The following is a 10052-nucleotide window of genomic DNA, read 5'->3' as shown; positions in this document are numbered from 1 at the left end:
CCTTTTTTAAAATTAGGAGAATAATACTATCTTATAATTGGTGTGAGGATTTAAAGAGATAATGCATGTAAAGCGCTTAACACAGTGCCTGGCACACAGTAAGAGCTGAACACATGATGTTACTGTTACATTTGGAAGAGAAACCAAGGCAGGGGTACAATGAGGACAACTCTCAGCACAGAAGTACTGCAAGGTGGAACTTTTGGATAGCTAGGCGCATGCGTCTGTCTATGGGCGCTCGCCTAGCGAGGACGCTGCGCATGCGCCGGAAGTTGCAGCCGGGAAGCCTGCGAGGTCGGTTCCGCCCGACTCTAACATGGCGGCGCCCTTTGTCTGCTCTGGAGTGCTGTTCCCGGCCTTCTCGCGGCCGTGATGCACCTCCCTCTGCGGTGGGGTCCGGGACATGGCAGGTGAGGGTCAACAATCGCCCGGGGCCAGGGAAGTCCTGGGAGCCGGGGCGGAGGCGGCGGAGGATGGGGCGCGGTGGGACGCTGGTGACGGTTGTGTGGGGGAGGGGAGGGAAGTGGAATGGGACGCCTACCGGGGCTGAGGGGACACCGCCGGGCGGGAGATTGTGGGGTGGCGAGGCGGGGGGCGTCGCCGGGCGTGCTGGCGGGGAGTGGGCGGCCAGAGCGACCGCCCGGGCGAGGGGGCGCGTGTCACCTCCCGGGCTGGATGACACCCCAGCTGGTAGCATCTCCGCCCCCGCCGCCCGGCTGTCACCGCCCCTTGACCCTGCGCGCTGTCGAGGGTGGGCGTTCTGCGGCCGCGAGGGAGCGCAGTGCCGGGGCAGCTCCCGTCGGCCGGCCGGGGCGGGAGGGAGCGGGGCTGCCCGGGCCTAGGAGGAGCTGACAGAGAGGAGGCCGACGCTGTCCCTGTATAAAATCATTTCATTCATTCATTCGTCCTACGGACGGTAGTTCAGCACCTGATAGATGCTGAAGCTAGAGCGAGTGATGAGGGCGGACTCGATCCCGGAGTAGCGGTTAGGAGTGTGAACCGTGGAGCCCAGCAGCGGGGTTTGAATCCCCATTCCCTGCTGTGACCTTAGGTACTTTTGGCTCTTTGTCTCTGCCTGGGTTTATTCACCCTTTAAGCAGAGATGATAATAAAATCTGCCTCCTAAGATTGTAATAAAGGGGAAATGAGGTTCCTTGAACACTTATGGGTACAAAGTAAATGCTGTGTGTTTGTTGCTGTTGTTAATTGTATCAGCATCGTCACCCAGAGCTCAGAGACCCACGTGGGAGACATACAGGTAAATCAGCAATTCTGATACTGCTGCGAGGGCAGAAAGCCCTCCTTCCTCTGAAGCACGGAGTAGAGACACATCACTCAGCCTAGGGGGAATCCCGCGAGGCTTCTGTCCCCCAGAAAGCTAAGATCTAAGGGAAGCTCAGCGGAGTGAGGCAGGAAAACGGGTATTCTTAGTTAAAGGTGTAGTTTGTGAGAAAACTCATCTTCGTAGAGAGAGAGAGGAGAGAGAGATCAGGCTAAATAAAGCAGACTGGGCCGGGCGCGGTGGCTCACGCTTGTAATCTCAGCACTTTGGGAGGCCCAGGCGGGCAGATCACTTCAGGTCAGGAGTTCGAGACCAGCCTGGCCAATACGGTGAAACCCCCGTCTCTACTAAAAATACAAAAATTAGCAGCTTGTGCGCGCCTGTAGTCCCAGCTGCTCAGGAGGCTGAGGTATGAGAATCGCTTGAACTCCGGAGGCGGAGGTTGCAGTGAGCCGAAATGGCGCCATTGCACTCCAGCCTGGGCCACAGAGCGAGATTCCGTCTCAAAAAAAAAAAAAAAGAAAGAAAGAAAGAAAAAAAAGCAGCAAGCTGTGGTCTGGTCTGGTCTTAGGGGACGTTGTAAACCTAGTTAAGGACTTTAAACTTTAGGTTAATGGGAAGCCATTTAAGAATCGGATCTGTGGCCAGGTGCGGTGGCTTACTCTGTAATTCTAGCACTTTGGGAGGCCAACGTGGGATGATCATTTGAGCCCAGGAGTTTGAGACAAGCCTGGGCAACATGGCAAGACCCCATCTTTATAAAAAAAGAAAAGAAAGGAAAAGAAATAGCTGGGCATGGTGGAGCACACCTCTGGTGGTCCCAGCTTCTCGGAAGGCTGAGGTGGGAGGATTCTTTTATTTCCAGCCTGAAATAAAAGAATCAGGTTTTTTTTTTTTTTTTTTTTGAGACTGCGTCTTGCTCTGTCACCCAGGCTGGAGTGCAGTGGCAGCATAATCATAGTTCACTGCAGCCTCGACCTGAACTCAAGTGATCCTTCTGCCTCAGCCTCCCAACTAGCTGGGACTACAGGCATGCACCACAACACCTGGCTAATTTTTTAAATTTTTAGTAGAGATGGGGTCTCACTATGTTGCCCAGACTGGTCTCGAACTCTTGGCCTCAAATGATCCTCCTGCCTTAGCCTCCCAAAGTACTGGGATTATAGGCATGTGCAACTACGCCTGGCCACGAATCATATTTGTGGATTAGGAAAATCACTCTGGCTAAGTGAAGAATGAATAAAGGGAGTGGGCCTGTAGGCCAATTAAGAGCCTGCTAGAATAATCCAAGTGAGATATAAAGGTGTGAGTTAAAGGCAGAGAGTGAGGAGAGATGGTTTTAGAGATAGAATTGACACAATTTGGTGATTAGTTTGATGAGAGTTAGGGGCAGGGAGGAGTCAGGATCACCCCGGTTTTTGACTGATGGGTGTTGGATGCTGCTCCATGTGATAGGGAGCAGTACGGGGAGCAGATTTGGGGGAGGGCAGATATGTTTAGTTTTGAACATGTTGGAGTTGGATGCCTGTAAAACATTCACGTGCACCTGTTCAGCGGTGATCTAGCAGTTATCACCATCAAAGGTCACTGAAGTCATGGGAGGGGATGAGCTCACCTAGGGTAAGGTATGCAAAGAGAAACAAAGTGTCCAGGATATCCCAGAGCAGTGCCAATGCTGCAGTAATGCTTGGATACAAACCTCGTGTTTTTGTTTCTTAACATTGTGTCCTGTCTCTCATTGAGCTGGAGTTCTCGAGAGCAGGGCCTGAGGCTGAGTCTGTGCATCTTTGTGTCCCAGTGTCAGCATGTTGTCTGGCACAGAGCAGGCCATTTATTCAGCACTTTCTTGGGCCGACTCTGTGCTAAGCACTCTGTATTTGTCTATGTTTGATGGATGCATGAAAAGGCAGCTCTGAGGGAACAGGTACCCTTTAGGTTCTCATCAGATTTTCCACTTGTGTGTCATTGATTCAGGTAACGAGCCGGACGAGGGGAGCCAAGCTGGAGTTTACACAGGCAAACTGTCAGAAAAGAGTAGCCTGGGCTATCTGGAAATCTGAGGTATGTCTGTAATACTCAAGGATGAAACAAATCAGATCAGTTTGTCCTTCTTCTCTAGATTCAACATGATTCAAATGATTCTTTCCTGATAGCCTTTTCTTCAAAATTATACGGTAATGACAAAGTCCCAGTTACAGTTTGGTTGGGAAATTGTTGATAATACTATTATTGTTTTACCTACAGAGAGAGGCCAGAGTGGATGATCACTGGGCAATGCTCACACCTTTAGTTAGGTGAAATCTACAGTGGTGGAAACAGAAGTTTATTCCTTGCTCCTTAACATTCTGAAAGTACGCAGTCCAGAGGTGGTAGAGCAGCTTGCTGTGTTCTGTGAGATCATCTGGGAGCAGGATTCCTTTGATAATGCGGCTTTTCTTGCTCAAACTTAGGCTTCCATCTCATGATCCAAGCTGGCTGCTGTAGCTCCTGCCATCATGTATGATCTCCCTAGGGCAAAAAGGGACACAGAGCAGCGAGCACACACTCATTCCTTTTAAGGTTCTAATGTTTAAGGAGGCATTTTTGTACAACATGGTTCCCAAACATAAGCCAGTTCCTGCATCTGGTGCACAGCTAAAGAACGGATTGTGACTGTTTCAGTGCTGGAGAAAAAGCTGGCTGAGAGAACCTCCTCTGTCCTCAGTCTGTCTGGATTACTGTCTTGGGGGTTTGATCCCAGCCTGAGGGGAGCTCTGCTGAGTCCCCAAGGCAGGCTGCTCTGGCTTTGGGTAGGTTTACAGGGCTTGGGCCCAGGGAGGCCAGGCTTGTTTATCCATTCATTGTTTCTGTGCCCAACATGTGTCAAGCATTGTGCTGGGTGCTAGGGATGCTGGCACAAGTAAGACTGAATCCCGGGAGCAGGTGCTCCCAGCCATGTGTATCCTCACAATGCAATGCACGAAATACCTTGGAGGGCTGATGGAGGGTGTATGCACACAGAGGGAGGATGCACTGGCGCTGGAAGGCTTTCCTGAGGAGGCGAAGATGTTGCAAACGGCACATTTTTGACTGACTGAAAAATTCCCCTTGGACAGATAGAGGCAGCTAGGACTCTGGAGTCAGGTGTGAATCTGCCCTCCCACTGAGTGGCTCTGTGTCCTGACAGTCAGTTCCTTCTGAAACTGTGTCCCAAAGAGCTAAAAAAAAAACAAAAAACCTAATGACTATTAATTTTCCTAATCATAAGATTGTCTTCTGACACATCAGACAGCAAGCCCTTTTACTCGGTTTCATCGCTGAGCCTCAGTTTCCTCATCTGTAAAATCGGGATGACAGAATTGTTTGGAGAATTACGTGAGGACAGGCAGGTAATTCACAGAATTGCTTGGAGAATTTTGTGAGGTCAGGCAGGTAATTCACAGGGTTTGCTGCATAGTGCAGCACTCCCCAACCTTTTCGTTTTGTTTTTTTTTTTTCTGTCAGCAAAATATATATTTTACATATATAGTGTGTGTATATATATATAGTGTGTATATATATATAGTGTATATATATAGTATATATATGTAGTGTATATATATAGTGTATATATATGTAGTGTATATATATATATAGTGTATATACACACACACACACACACACACACACACACAGAGAAGATTTCCCCCACCCACCCACCTACCTACCCAAAACATGTGTCTTAGCGTTTTCATACACAGAGAGTAGGGAATTTCAGAATTTTTTTTAAAATTTTTTTTTTTTGCACACAAAACAATAAACATTTTCTAAAAGTACATACAAACAAAAAGATGTATATCAAACATATTAGGAAGGTTGCACATGGGAAGATGGGGAATAGAAATGGGGAGTGGGAATTAAAGAAAATAAATGAGAGAGGGACTTTGTATGGATCAATGATAATAACTCAATCCTCTATTTGACGAAGAAGGAGAAGGAAGAGGAAGAAAAAGAAAGTGGGATAAAGGATCAGAAAGGGAGGAAAATAGAAAAAATTAGAGTATGACTCCAGGGTAGACCTGTTTTGTTGTTGCTTGGTTGGTTGGTTGGTTTGTCAGTTGTATTTTTCATATGATTCGCCATGTTGGCCAGGCTGGTCTTGAACTCCTAGCCTCAAGTGATCAACCCGCCTCGGCCTCCCAGAGTACTGGGACTACAGGCGTGAGCCACCACATCCAGCCCCCACATTGCTTCTGGCCTCTGTGATAGACCTCCCAGATGGGGCAGCCGGGCAGAGGCGCTCCCCACATCCCAGACGGGGCAGCCAGGCAGAGGTGCTCCTCACTTCCCAGACGGGGCGGCCGGGCAGAGACGCTCCTCACTTCCTAGACGGGGTGGCGGCCGCGCAGAGGGGCTCCTCACTTCCCAGACGGGGGCGGGGCGCCCTACCGGGGCGGCCAGGCGGAGGCGCACCTCACATCCCAGACGGGGCGGCCGCGCGGAGGCTCACCTCACATCCCAGACGGGGCGGCCGCGGAGGCCACCTCACATCCCAGACGGGGCGCGGGGCCCCCACCGCGGGGCCGCGCGGAGGCGCTCCTCACTTCCCAGACGGGGCGGCCGGGCAGAGGCGCTCCTCACTTCCCAGACGGGGTGGCGGCCGGGCAGAGTCGCTCCTCACATCCCAGACAATGGGCGGCCAGGCAGAGACGTTCCTCACTTCCTAGACGGGGTGGCGGCTGGGCAGAGGCGCTCCTCACCTCCCAGACGGGGCGGCCGGGCAGAGGAGCTCCTCACAACCCAGACGATGGGCGGCCAGGCAGAGACGCTCCCCATCTCCCAGACGGGGCGGCGGCCGGGCAGAGGCTGCAATCCCAGCACCCTGGGAGGCCAAGGCAGGCGGCTGGGAGGCGGAGGCTGCAGCGAGCCAAGACCACGCCACCGCACTCCAGCCCGGGCAACACCGAGCAGCGAGTGAGCGAGCCTCCGTCTGCAGTCCCAGCACCTTGGGAGGCCGAGGCGGGCAGACCACTCGAGGTCAGGAGCTGGAGACCAGCCTGGCCAACATGGCGAAACCGCACCTCCAGCCAAAGGAGAAAAACCAGGGAGGGGTGGTGGCGCGCGCCGGCAATCCCAGGCAGCCCGGAGGCCAGGGCAGGAGAATCACGGGAGCTGGACGCAGAGAGTCTGCAGCGAGCCGAGTGTACTCCAGCCTGGGCCAGAGGGAAGAAAAGAAAGAAAAGAAAGAAAGAAGGAAAGAAGGAAGGAAAGAAAAAGGGAAGGAAGGGAGGGAGGGAAGGCAGGCAGGCAGGCTCAGAATTTTTATATACATTTTAGCAAACAAGTTTTGATCTATTGGCTTCTTGGTGCAGTAATGGTGCCAAAGGCTAATACTATTACAAGAAAGTTGTGAACACTGATTTCTTAGGAGGTGGGGCCAGCCCCACATGAACTTCTCTTGCATCCCTCTAGTCCACCATCATACATAACTACTTAGACTTTTTTTTCCCTCTAATGAATCATTAGATATTAAAAATGGAGCAACAGAGTCACAAAGGGCCACATGCTTTTCAGTAGAAAGCATTCCCCTTCTCTAGGTTGCTATCACAGTGCAGACCTGACTGCCTGAATATGCTCAGGAGATTTAGTCAGTATTGTCTGTATTTGGTTATGGAAAAGGCTCTCCTGGCCGGGCGCGGTGGCTCACGCCTGTAATCCCAGCACTTTGGGAGGCCGAGGCGGGTGAATCATGAGGTCAGGAGATTGAGACCATCCTGGCTAACATGATGAAACTCCATCTCTACTAAAAATACAAAAATTAGCCGGGCTCAGTGGCAGGCGCCTGTAATCCCAACTACTTGGGAGGCTGAGGCAAGAGAATCACTTGAACCTGGGAAGCGGAGGTTGCAGTGAGCCAAGATCACGCCACTGCGCTCCAGCCTGGGTAACAGAGCAAGACTCCATCTCAAGAGAAAAAAAAAAATTAGGTGGGTGTGGTGGTGCATGCCTGTAGTCCCAGCTACTCGGGAGGCTGAGGTAGGAGAATCGCTTGAACCTGGGAGGCGGAGGTTGCAGTGAGCTGAGATCACACCACTGCATTCTAGCTTGGGTGACAGAGTGAGACTGTATCTCAAAAATAAAATAAAAAGGCTCTTCTTTTTTTTTTTTCTTCTTTAAGTCCAAAGTGCATAGTGAGAGCAAATCAAAACTTTTTTTTTTTTTTCCTTCTTAGCATCAGTTTCATCTGAGCATCTTCCCATGAGGGCTGCTCAGATGTCTCACCTTTGTCCTCCTCACCCTCCAAAAATAAGTGAAAGTCAAGCAATTTAGACATTTATCAGCCTGGTAAATAAACTTGGCAGCAAATAGAAGTCCTACTATTGTAAAGAAATTGATAAGACAAAAGGTACATATGATGACCCAACTACTGTGTTGTTAATTTATAAGGTTGACCTCTGACTTCATTGATGTAAAATCCTATTGGAAATATGACAGCAGCCATACAGAAAAGCATCATCCCAGTGAATGCTATCCATCGAACATATTTTGTAGCTTCTCTTCCCCAGTGGGAAGCCACGGGCAAACCACATGTGACAGTCAACGGGAGGGCAGATTCACACCTGACTCCAGAGTCCTAGCTGCCTCTATCTGTCCAAGGGGAATTTTACAGTCAATGAAATGATTCCCATGATAAAAAAACAGCGTGGTGACCCACTCCAGGGGAAGCCGGGGAGGGATGCGCATCCCCTCTCGTCCATGGATTGTTTGACACTGTCCCACGAGGCCCACAGTGAATGCTCCCACAGACTCCCTGGTGTTGAGCCAGTCTGGGTTGGTGATGCTGGCGATGGCGAAGATATTGGCGGCCAGAAAGAGACATCCTGAGATAATGGTCAATTTATCATCTCCCTGCCCTGCTCCCCCCACCCTCCGAGGCCCAGACAGGCAGTGGCCTCACACCTCCCACCCCATGGGCAGCCTCTGGGACCCAGAGTCCCCACACTACTGCCTCGCGCCCCCTCGGCCCCCATGCGCCTGGGACCACCAGCCGTGGCACAGCCCGCACCCCCAACCTGTTTGGCACCGGGGACCGGTTTTGTAGGAGACAATTTTTCCATAGAAAGGGGACTGAGGGGTGGGGGTGGGAGGTGGTTTCAGGTTGACTTAAACACATTACATTTACTATGTACTTTATTTCTATTATTATTACATTGTAATATATAATGAAATAATTGTACAACCCACCATCATGTAGAATCAGCGGGAGCCCTGAGCTGCTTTTCCTGCAACTAGACGATCCCATCTGGGGTTGATGGAAGACAGTGACAGATCATCAGGCATTCGATTTTCATGAGAAGCTCACAACCTAGATCCTTTACATGTGCGGTTCACAATAGGGATTGAGCTCCCGTGAGTATCTAATGCTGCTGCTGATCTGACAGGAAGCGGAGCTCAGGTGGTAATGGCGAGCGATGGGGAGCAGCTGTAAATACAGATTGAAGCTTCACTCACTTGCGTGCTCACTTGCCCGCCGCTCACCTGCCATGCAGCCCATTTCCTAACAGGCCACGGACCAGTAGTGGTTTGTGGCCCAGGGGTTGGGGACCCCTGGTATAGTGGACATTTATGAAGTGTTACTTACCTCCTGCTGCAAGGGACAGGCTGGTTGGAAGCTGGAGGCCCGTCAGGTTTGAAGTTGAGGAAGGCCCAAGCCTGTGGGGAAGCCAGGTTGCCATCCTGCCCTGTGGCAGGGGCTCTCCAGGTTGTGCATGGAGGGTCAAGGACTACTCTGTGCCCCCACTGTTTCCTGGGAGAGTTCCCCCAAGCTTTCTAATTAAAGTCATCAAACCTTGGATACTCAGAGACCATATCCTGAGAGATCTGGTAAGGGGTGTTTTGAGGATTCTCTCTGCCTGTTTAATTCCTTCAAGTTCAGATGCTTCTGGGAAGCCTTTTCTGAGCCATTCCCAGTTCCCCCAACCCAAGGGAGTTTGGAGCCCCTCCCCTGCGACTTCTTAGCATCCTGTTTTTGATCTCTATTAACACATTTTCACCTCAATTATGATCCGAGGCTTCCTTGCCTGTCTTCCCATGAGACCGCCAGCATCTCGGATGCAGGGACAGGGTCTTATTTATCCTGGTACTGCCACTGTGTAGCTTGTTTCCTGGCACACAGCTGGCACGCAGCAAATGTCAGATGAGTGGATGATCAGTCTTGATTGGCTGAGGAGGAACTGGCATTTGGGGCTGGAGAAAACTCCATGTGATTGAGGGCTGGGCATGCTTCTTGTTTATTGGGCATTTGGCTGTCATATGGGAAATAGACATGGTGAACTCTGACCTTAACTGTGACAGTTTTGGTCAGAAGACAGTTTCTCTCTCTTTTTGTCTTGTTCCAGTATAGCAGGGTTTCTCAACCCTGACACTTCTGACATTTGGGGCCAGATAAGTCTTTGTTGTGGGGGGTGGGTTCTTGTAGCGTCTCTAGCCTCTACCCACAGATGCCAGTGGTAACTCTTCTCCAGTGGTGACACCCCAGAATGTCTCCAGATATTGCCAAATATCTCCTGGCACAAAATCTTCCCCAGTTAAGAAACCCCTGCAGTATAGGGTAGTAATTAGGAACACGAACTCCTAAGCCAGGCATATGTGGGCTCATGTTTGCTTCTTATAATTACTAGCTGTAAGCCCTTGGGCAAGTACTTGACCTTTCTAACCCTCAGTTTCTTCAGTTGTAAAATGGGGATAATAGTTACCTTGAATATAACTTTATTGGGTGGAATTATTAGTAAGGTCATGCATGTAAAGTGCT

At 50.6% G+C, this 10052-nt stretch overlaps 1 protein-coding gene across 3 annotated transcripts in view; it reads left to right on the top strand.

Moving 5' to 3' along the window:
- Nucleotides 1-260: 260 nt before the first annotated feature.
- ZBTB17 (zinc finger and BTB domain containing 17) overlaps nucleotides 261-10052 on the top strand; it is a 36384-nt gene continuing 26592 nt past the window's right edge. For 2 of the 3 annotated variants that reach the window (XM_030805887.1, XM_030805886.1), the window contains exons 1-2: nucleotides 261-410; nucleotides 3257-3343. The gene's annotated coding sequence lies outside the window, so the exon portion shown is untranslated. The remainder of the gene's footprint in view (nucleotides 411-3256; nucleotides 3344-10052) is intronic. The other variant, XM_030805888.1, reaches the window with a different exon arrangement.

The sequence above is a fragment of the Nomascus leucogenys genome, chromosome 24, assembly GCF_006542625.1.
Source record: "Nomascus leucogenys isolate Asia chromosome 24, Asia_NLE_v1, whole genome shotgun sequence".
NCBI classification, from domain to species: Eukaryota; Metazoa; Chordata; class Mammalia; order Primates; family Hylobatidae; genus Nomascus; species Nomascus leucogenys.
This window is presented reverse-complemented; position numbering and strand designations above follow the sequence as displayed.